This window comes from Gnatocerus cornutus, chromosome 4 (assembly GCF_029298725.1).
Source record: "Gnatocerus cornutus isolate USDA-ARS CGAHR chromosome 4, icGnaCorn1.1, whole genome shotgun sequence".
NCBI classification, from domain to species: domain Eukaryota; kingdom Metazoa; phylum Arthropoda; class Insecta; order Coleoptera; family Tenebrionidae; genus Gnatocerus; species Gnatocerus cornutus.
Window position 1 is genome coordinate 9,827,377 of NC_142236.1, and position 9,307 is coordinate 9,836,683.

Below are 9,307 nucleotides of genomic sequence, written 5' to 3' on the forward strand. Positions count from 1 at the left end.
TTAAACGCCGGAATGTAGTTTAATAAAAATAAATTATTACATATTATAAATTAAACAGTTTGAACAAAAAAATCAGTAATTTTTTTCTGGACGGATCTATGTTGCAGCATTTCTTTGGTAATTCTAGTTTTTAATACTTCTGCAGCATTAAAAAGGCGTTCATCGTCATTGTGGGTTAACTGAACATAGCGTGAAACAACTTCCAATGCAGCAAGGGTTTCTTTCGTGGTTGGTAAAGAAGTTTCGTCGTTGTCCAAATCTTCTCCATATTCTCTGTCACTCTGTGTTTCCTCAACCTCTTCTATATCAGACCGCATAATTTTATTATCTGTAGGATATTCGGCAATTTCGAGATCTTCGTCAATACGATCGTAATCATTTAAGTCCATCTGGTTAAAGTCGACCAGTAAATTGTTTGCTGCCCATTGGGCTAGACCTACGTCGTCGTCGTCGATTTCTTCAGGTAATAAAATCCACTGAGCAAGGGGCATGTCGTCTTCCTCATTGAACCCTATGTCGACATTAAATCTTGCGTGCCGAAAGCAATTAGAAATTGTCTTCTCTGTAACACATTTCCAAGCTGCATTTAACATAAAAATTGCATCGAATACCGAAATTTTAAATTCGACATTATTATCGTATTCAATGAGTTTTAGAAGTAACCGCCTTCGATAGTAATATTTTAAACATTTAATTACACCTTGATGCATGGGCTGCAAGATGGAAGTAACATTTGGCGGCAGGAAAATCAATTCAATCCATTTTAAATGAACCAGTTTAGGAAGAGCAGGACAATTATCAATCACTAATAGGATTTTTCTATTTTCTCGCGAAAGCTCTTCATTCCACGTTGTTAAAAGTCGGGCAAAAATATCCGATTTCATCCACGCTTTTTTGTTTGATTCATAAGTAACTGGCAGAGTTTGAGATTTTTTGAAACACCTAGGTGATTTTGATTTACCTATGACCAGCAATTTCTTTTTTTCTGACCCATCCATATTTGCACAAATCCATGCTGTTAGCCGATCCTTTGAATGCTTTCCCCCGGTGCATTTTTCGCCCTTAAATTTGAGAGTTTTATCTGGTGTCATTTTATAGAACAGGCCCGTTTCATCCCCGTTAAAATTATCCTTGTCAGCATATCGTCTACGTATACCTACAGTTAAGATACACTAAGTTTATACATCACCTGGCCATACTGTTGTAAGCCAATTTGTGGTTAATTCTGGTGATACAGCTCCAGCTTCACCATGAATTTTTCCGCTGTTTATGTTGTGCCTTTTTTTGAAACGATCGACCCAGCCGCTTGAGCAGTTAAAATCTTCTGTCCCGCCTATTTTGATTTCCGCTAGATTAGCAAATTGGTCGGCTTTTATTTGTAAAATTGGTCCCATAATAGGAACATTTTGACTCCATTTCAGTGTAAACCATTTCAATAAAGCTTGATCAACATCAGTAAGTTCTCTTTGGTTGGCGAATTTTTTTCCTAGAAGGATTTGTGCAAGTTTCTGCACCCAAGTATTTACCTCTCTTGGCCCAAATTGTAGAGACCGTGGACTTGGATAACTTATAGTCACGACAAATTTGTGCGTTTGCACATCCATCTTCTAATTTTCTTATTATTTCCAACTTCGTGGATAATGTTATAGATTTTCTTGTAGGAGCACTTGCCATTCTGTAGAAGAACAGCGCACAACACGTCACAAAGTAAATCCCCGCTTTGTATGTAAAGGTTATGTTCTTTAATGTACGATCGGGAATGTTCGATCGTAAAGTTACTTACTCGTCAGTTCGCTATAGCCGAGGTAATTTGCCTCATCGGATGAAATATTGCGATCTTTATATTCGTGTGTTCGTTATAACCGGGTTCGTTATATCCAGACAAAATTACATGTGTTTAATAAGAAATTTTGGCGGGAATTTTTAATTCGTTCGTTACAACCGAGAGTTCGTTATATACCGTGTTTGTTATAGCCGAGTTCGACTGTAGTTTCGTGAATTGTTGGCATATAAGTATTCGAAACCACTCTTACATCAAGGGCAACAAAATCATTGTTGACCAGTGTTATAGGTTATGGTTGTGTTTCGATTTACTATCGCGGAATCAAAATTTCGAACATCACTTTTTGACATGGCAATGTAAATCAAGCTTTATTGTCATTGTGACTGACATACAAAGTAAATTTCTGACACTTGCTGAGTCTTTTATAAATTTTAAGGTTATAAAGACAAAGGACAGTTTACAATTTTTAAACATCAATCAATTTGATGTTCGAAATTTTGTTTCTGCGATAGTAATTGCCTTTGTGGAGTTATTTTGAATTAAAGACTTTCTTTTCTATTTTATTTTAACGTGTTGGAGCTGTATGTTTTGTTTTTGTAATTTTAGGCTGATTATTTTAATTTACTATTTTGTTTTTGTGGTAATAAGAACTTGTGTTATGTGGCATATATGCTATTGTTTTTTAATAGGTACTTTTTTTTCTCAGTTTTCCTTCAATAAAGTCAATCATGCATATGTTGAAATATCAATAACAAACATTATTGATTATTTAGATGGTAGAGGCAGACTCTCAAAAGAATGTGATGCTTTGTTTTTAAAGCTAGAGGAAGAACGTTTTTATCTAGTCCTAAAATAAATAAAGTGAATTTTGGCATCTTATTAATTGTAGCAAGTAACAACAAAGAAAAGTGTAATTCGCAGAATCTAATAATAAAACATACTACATAATTTTTACATGGTTTTAAGTTGGAAAATTGAATTATTTTATTGGTTGATTGTATTTATTCTCCAACTTAGTCATCACGCAAATAGTGTTCGCTAACACTGACATAAATTTGGTCACAGACTTTGCAAATTTTTAAAGCTGTTCACTTTTTTCCCACCAATTTGTCTTGAGGGAAGTGGTGAATCGTTATACAGTCTCACTGTTGTAATTATTACATTGCGACACGGAGCAATATTGTTTTGGTTTGCTCGACATCTTTTATATTGTCGTTAATAAATCAAATACTAAATGGTACCCAAAATCTCTGTTTTTACTGCAAATTTTATTAAAACTTTAACACGGGGATATACGAAGCCACCAATGTTTTCCCTGATTCGGTAGTTCATAAATTTGATTACAGATGTTAACACCCTTTGCCGTTTTCGCCAATAGCTTTGTTGCCAAGTTGTACTATGCGTCATAGTGGCTTGTATAATCTCAGGCAGAACGTGATATCACAAATTGTAGAGGAAAAGGACCAAATATGGAATACTTAAATAAATTCTTAAGAAATTCGGTACCAAAGTTTTATTTTATTCGGTCTTATGGGTTACAACTAATTGCAATCATAATCACTATTGAAAACTAATAATTAAATGAACAAATAACAAACACGTTTTGTAATACTATTAATTAAAATAAAATAACTAAAAGTACGCATCTCAAAAATGTGACCCTATTATGGAATACCGTATTCCATAATAGGACCACGTCTTGTTAATCAAAACAAAATATTAAAATTAACCCTGCAAGCAAAAATCACAAATAAAATCTTCATATTCTGCTCCGGAACACACAACATGACACCATTGTTTACAGGCGATGCAAAGAATCCACTCTTCTCCCTTTTTGCCTTCACTAAAAAGACCAGAGCAATACATGCATTCAGCGTCAGGTCAGGATTTGGATCGTTACTTTGAAGAGCAGAGGGTTTATCGTCAGTACAATGACTATATAAAGATGTGGGGTCTTATCAGAAGATGATTCAGGCTCCAACACTGGTTTCTTCTTTCGCATGTTGATGGCTGTGGCTCGGGAACACTTTGTTTTTTCTGCTTATTTTGTTTTGACGACAAGCTAACTTCTAATTGAGCTTTATAGGGAGATCCAGTAATTTTGCAAGCTTTGCCAGCTTTTCTGCCACGGTTAGACTGTTTTTTTTTAATTGAGGATAAGGTGAAATGGCTTCAGGAGTAATTAGCATTTTTTGGGAAATATTTTCCTTCTTGGTGGGTGTGGTTAAACGCTGGTTGTTGGGTGACACATTTTTAATGGCAAGAGTTGGCTCTTGTGGTGTAGATATCTCGTTAACTTCACATTCATCCTCTTCAGTTATAAAATCGGCATCTGTGAAAATGTTCCTGTTGAAGGGATAAATGCCTGTTGTCTTAAACCCGTTTACAGCCAACTCTGCATTTTGATGCAGATAACTCCACAGGTCTTTTTTGGCCACTTGCTTGATCCTTTCCCCCGCCACTCTGAAGGAGGGACGGGTGATCAACTTGACCTTGTGGTCGTGGCCCGAAGCTACCAAGGAAACGGCTTGACACTTGAAGGGGTTCAGTCGTAGTCTAGCCTGCTCTAGCCTTTCGGCGAGCCGGTCAAAGTTGGTCTGGAGCCCGAACGCTGTGGATGATAGGAGAACGATATCATCAGAAAAAGCGAGCACACGCACGACAGCCCCACCCATCCGAAAACCAACATCGGGAGACAGTACCCTTATGGCCCAGTCCAGGACCAGGTTGAAGAGCATTGGCGACAAAGGGTCCCCCTGCTTCACTCCTCGCTTTACCCTGATAGGCACTCCCTCACCACCAACCTCCAAAACCGTCGAGGCCTCCCCATAAATTCGCCGGACGTACTCCACGAATGGAGCCGGTAGTCCGGCGTCCTCGCAGGCCTCCACAATGGCAAAGTGAGAGACAGTGTCGAACGCTTTCGACACGTCTAACGTGGCCATGTGAAGGGTCCTGTACTCTCTTCGTGCAGTCGCCAGGATCGTATCTAGCACAAACTGATTCTCTGCCGTGCCGTCCACTCCCCTAACGAAAGCCCGCTGAGAGTCTGTGAGGATGTCGGGGATCCCCCGAGGAAGTGCTGACCGATGACCGACCCGATGGAAATGGGCCGGTAGTAGTAGTAGTAAAAGTTTTTGGTGGTTAGGATTAATTAAACTGCGACACTGGTAACAAACTATACAGGGTGTCCCAGAACTCGCGCCCCAGAGAGAAAGGGCTTATGGAGGCAACAATTCTGAACCAAAATTTTGAAACCATAATTTTTTAACTCAAAAAATAACCGTGATAAGACAAAAAAACTGTAGCCAATCCCGAAGCTGATCAGAATTTGAAAATTGGTAACTATGGACACATACTACCATCCATTCGTCAGTTAAATATTAGAGTCTCGTTGCCTAGGAAATTGGGATGGCCATTTACTCCACTTCTCAAATAAGCTTTCGGGATTGGTTGTTAACTTTTTATCAGTTCTCGAATACTATTAAACTTAGTCAAATTTTGTTTTGAAATTTACCATCTGTATTTCTGTCGGCACCCTCCCTTGCTCTCTGGGGCGCGAGTTTTGGGACACCCTGTATTATAAAAGAAAACGTTATAATTGGTAATCATGTACAATCGGAATCTGACAGAATTGTGACATCTGAGGGATGTTTTAAGTCTCCTGTGGAATCTCTCTACCATACCATTTGCTTGCGGATGGAATGCTGTAGTTCTAAGTCTGCTGATGCCCATCAGGTTTCGTAGCTGTGTAAGTAGAGCGGACTCAAATTGGGTTCCTCTGTCGGTAATAATTTGTACTGGTACACCAAACCTTGAAATCCAATTTGTTACCAATGTCTTGGCACAGGTTTCTGCCGTAATGTTCTTGATCGGAATGGCTTCAGGCCATCTTGAAAATCTATCGATTATCGTCAAAAGGTACTGAAAATCGTTGGATAGTGATAGTGGTCCAACGATATTAATGTGTATGTGCGTGAATCGTGCATCAGGAGTATTAAATGTTCCGATTGGTGTTCTTGTGTGTTTGTTGATTTTCGCTTTTTGACATTGAAGGCAAGTTTTTGTCCAATTTGCAGCGTCTTTCTTCATATTTGGCGAGAAAAACTTCTTCTTAACCAAGTTGACTGTGTTTTTTACACCTGGATGCGCGTTGTTGTGAGTGAGATTGAACACATTTCTTCTGCAACTCTTTGGTATATACAGTCTTCTGCCGTTAGTTATCTCATATGTTAAAATATCTTCCTGATCTGTGGTAGTTTCTTCGAAGTTGAATTTGCTATTTAGTTTGAGTTCCTCGAGTTCTGTGTCGTTCTGTTGTGCTGTAGCTAAATGTTTCGTGTTGAAGTCAGTGGTGTTGATGCACTCAATTCGGGATAAGTAATCAGCGGGACAGTTTTCTTCGCCTTTAATGTGTTGTATGTCTGTTGAGAATTGTGAGATGTAATCGAGTTGTCTGCTTTGTCTTGGTGTGCATTTATCTGGATTTTTTTTAAACGCGAAAATTAAAGGCTTATGATCTGAAAAAATTGTGAATGTTCTGCCTTCGAGGAGATGACGGAAATGAACTATCGTTTGGTGAATTGCTAGTAGTTCTCTATCATATGTACTGTATTTTCTCTCTGATGCTGACAATTTTCTCGAGTAAAAAGCAATTGGTTTGTATGCATTTTCTTCTGTTTGTTGAAGAACTCCTCCAATGCTGTTATCAGAGGCGTCGGTTGCAGTGTGGTTTTGGGTACGAAAGGTTTGCTGCGTTGGCAAGATCTTCTTTACATTTCTGAAATGCTGTTATGGCATCTTCACGCGGTGTGATTTTCACGTTTTTCCTGGTGCATCCATTTAACAGACTGTTCAAGGGCTTCTGTGTCTCTGCAGCTTTCGGTAACCACTTTCTATAATAATTTACCATACCTAAAAAACGTTGTAACTGCTTGGAGGTTTGAGGAAAAGGTGTTTCTCTGATGATCTTCACTTTTTCTGGTAACGGTTCAATACCCGTTGCGGAAACCTTTACTCCAAGAAATTGAATCTCTGGCGTGCCGAAAATATACTTATTTGGATTTAGTATTATGCCGTGTTCATTGAAACGTTGCAAAACCGTTCTGATATGCTGGTCATGTTGCTCTGTTGATTTGGAGGCAATTAGTACGTCGTCGATGTAAGTATAGACAAAATCTAGCCCTTGTAAAACTTGGTCCATAAATCTTTGGAAAGATTGCGCTGCGTTGCGAAGACCAAATGGAGTTCTCAGGAATTCGAATGAACTAAATGGGGTGGTGATTGCAGTTTTGGGTATATCGTCTTGATAAACTGGAATTTGATAATATGCTTTAACAAGGTCCAAAGATGAAAATATTATTGTTCCTCTGAGCGTATGGCTGAAGTCTTGAATATGTGGGATCGGATATCTATCTGGAATTGTCTGTGCGTTCAGAGCGCGGAAATCACCGCAGGGTCGCCACGAGCCGCTTTTCTTCGGCACTAAGTGAAGTGGACTTGCCCAAGGTGATGACGATGGTCGAATTATACCATTTTTTAACATTTCTTGGAACTCTTGTTTAGCGATTTTTAGTTTGCCTGAGTAATTGAGATGGCTTTCTGCCCAGTTCCAGTCCGGACAAAAGTTGTTTCAGTTTTTGAGTTTCCGACAATGAGGTCCTGTTTATTATTGTTTCTTTTAAATTTGTGTATGGTCTTGTCGGGTCAGGGGTTTTAATGACATCAAACACTTCTTGCGCGATCTCTTGCGGGAGAACTTTTAACAGGTGTTGGAATTTCGTGTCTTCTCTCGTAATTTTAGGGTTCGCTAAGTCGAAATTTGCCTCGGCTAAGTGGAAGCAGATCTCGGGGGTATTTCCCCAAAATGGAGGTAGTGCGATAGCTGCAACTGTCGTCGTTTGTTGATTTGAACTGCGACATTGGTAACAAACCATATTATAAAAGAAAACGTTATAATTGGTAATCATGTACATACAATCGGAATCTGAGAAAGGACAACTGACATTTTTGACAACGTTCGGGTCAAGACCACCTACCCTAGAGGTCGCCACAAGTTTTTATTCAACAGAAGTACCATCAGAATTTACAATATGTGACTAAGATGTTAATTACATTCTGTTGAAATCGCCGCTCTAGGCTTATGCCTCTTCAGCGAAGTTGACGTTTAGGTTGGTAAAATGGGCCGGTAGTCCGGCGGTGTTTGCAGATTTTTACCCTTTGGTATGAAAACCGTTCGCGAGCGCAGGAGCTCCGCAGGAATCTTCCCTGTCACCAAGAAGACATTAAACAGAAGGGCGGCCACCTCATGCGGAACCGAGTTCCACTGAGCGACCGACATACGATCGGGTCCAGGAGCCGACCCGCTTTTGACCTTCGAGGATGATATCTCCTCGGGGCTGATAGCTACCCAAAGGTTGCTGCCCTCCTCCCCAACATTCCTACGGAAGCGCCCGGAACCACCATTCCTTATGGACTCCCCTCCGAAGATGTTCGTCCAAAAGTCGATGAATTCCGAATCCCTTGCATCCACTTCTCTTCATCTCCGCCCAGGCTTATCGCGAACGGGTAAGAAAGCCCGCAACCAAGCCAGTATTGCTTGCAAACAATCCTCCCTGTTTAACGCCGTCTCAGCAATTGCTGCAAGGCGCGTTCGCATTTCCCCGTAGCGATGCCAGTCCGTCGCTCCGACAACGGCGGATACATCGCTACGGAGACCCTCCAGATCGAAAGGAGGTGGTTCAAGCCCAAGAGCGGCTTTTCCGGGAGTGGGATTCACTTCCTTATCGATCTCATCCAAAGAATCGGAAGACGAAGAAGAGGAGCCTCGATCATGCAGTCCCTCGCGTCGCAGCTCCAGAACCAATGCACGGTAATCAGCAAAGCGCCTCTTACCCTTTATTGCCTTCAGAGTACGACTAGGCAACCGTTCCAGCAGGTGCTGGTTCATGAATGAGACTCCACCCCTGGCCATCATCCGAGTTTCCTCCTCTGACCATCTAGCTTTTACTCGCTCAAGATTGATGACTTCGTTGGCGACTTCCGGGTGTTGCCGGCGCACATGCACCCCTTTACCCGTGGCGGTTCCAAACGACCGCCCGCAGACATCGCAGACATAACCCAATGGAGACCCGTCCGCTTGATTAGCAGGGCCCGAAGGTACAGGATCCCCAGCCGGAGGGCCGGGGGGAATAGGGTTAGGATTTTTCTTCAGGCCTGCAACTAAAAATAGGGTTCTCCTGAGCCGAAACCCAGGGGGACTTAGGCTGCAAACCGGTCCCACCTCCAGCCTTAGGACGTTGGCTGGACGCCAACTCAACTTGACCTGGCTTTCAGGCTACAAGCTCATCTATGTTTCTGCCCTAACTGAGGGTCTCTGTCAGCCGGGTTTTAAGTCGGATCGGGGCCCCAATCGGTATTCCGAGGACGTGGGGTTTTAAGCCCAGCCGTGGAACAGAGTATAACCCAGAAACTGGGTTATCTCTATCTATCTCTATCTCAGGTTCCACCCAGACAAACCGCAAT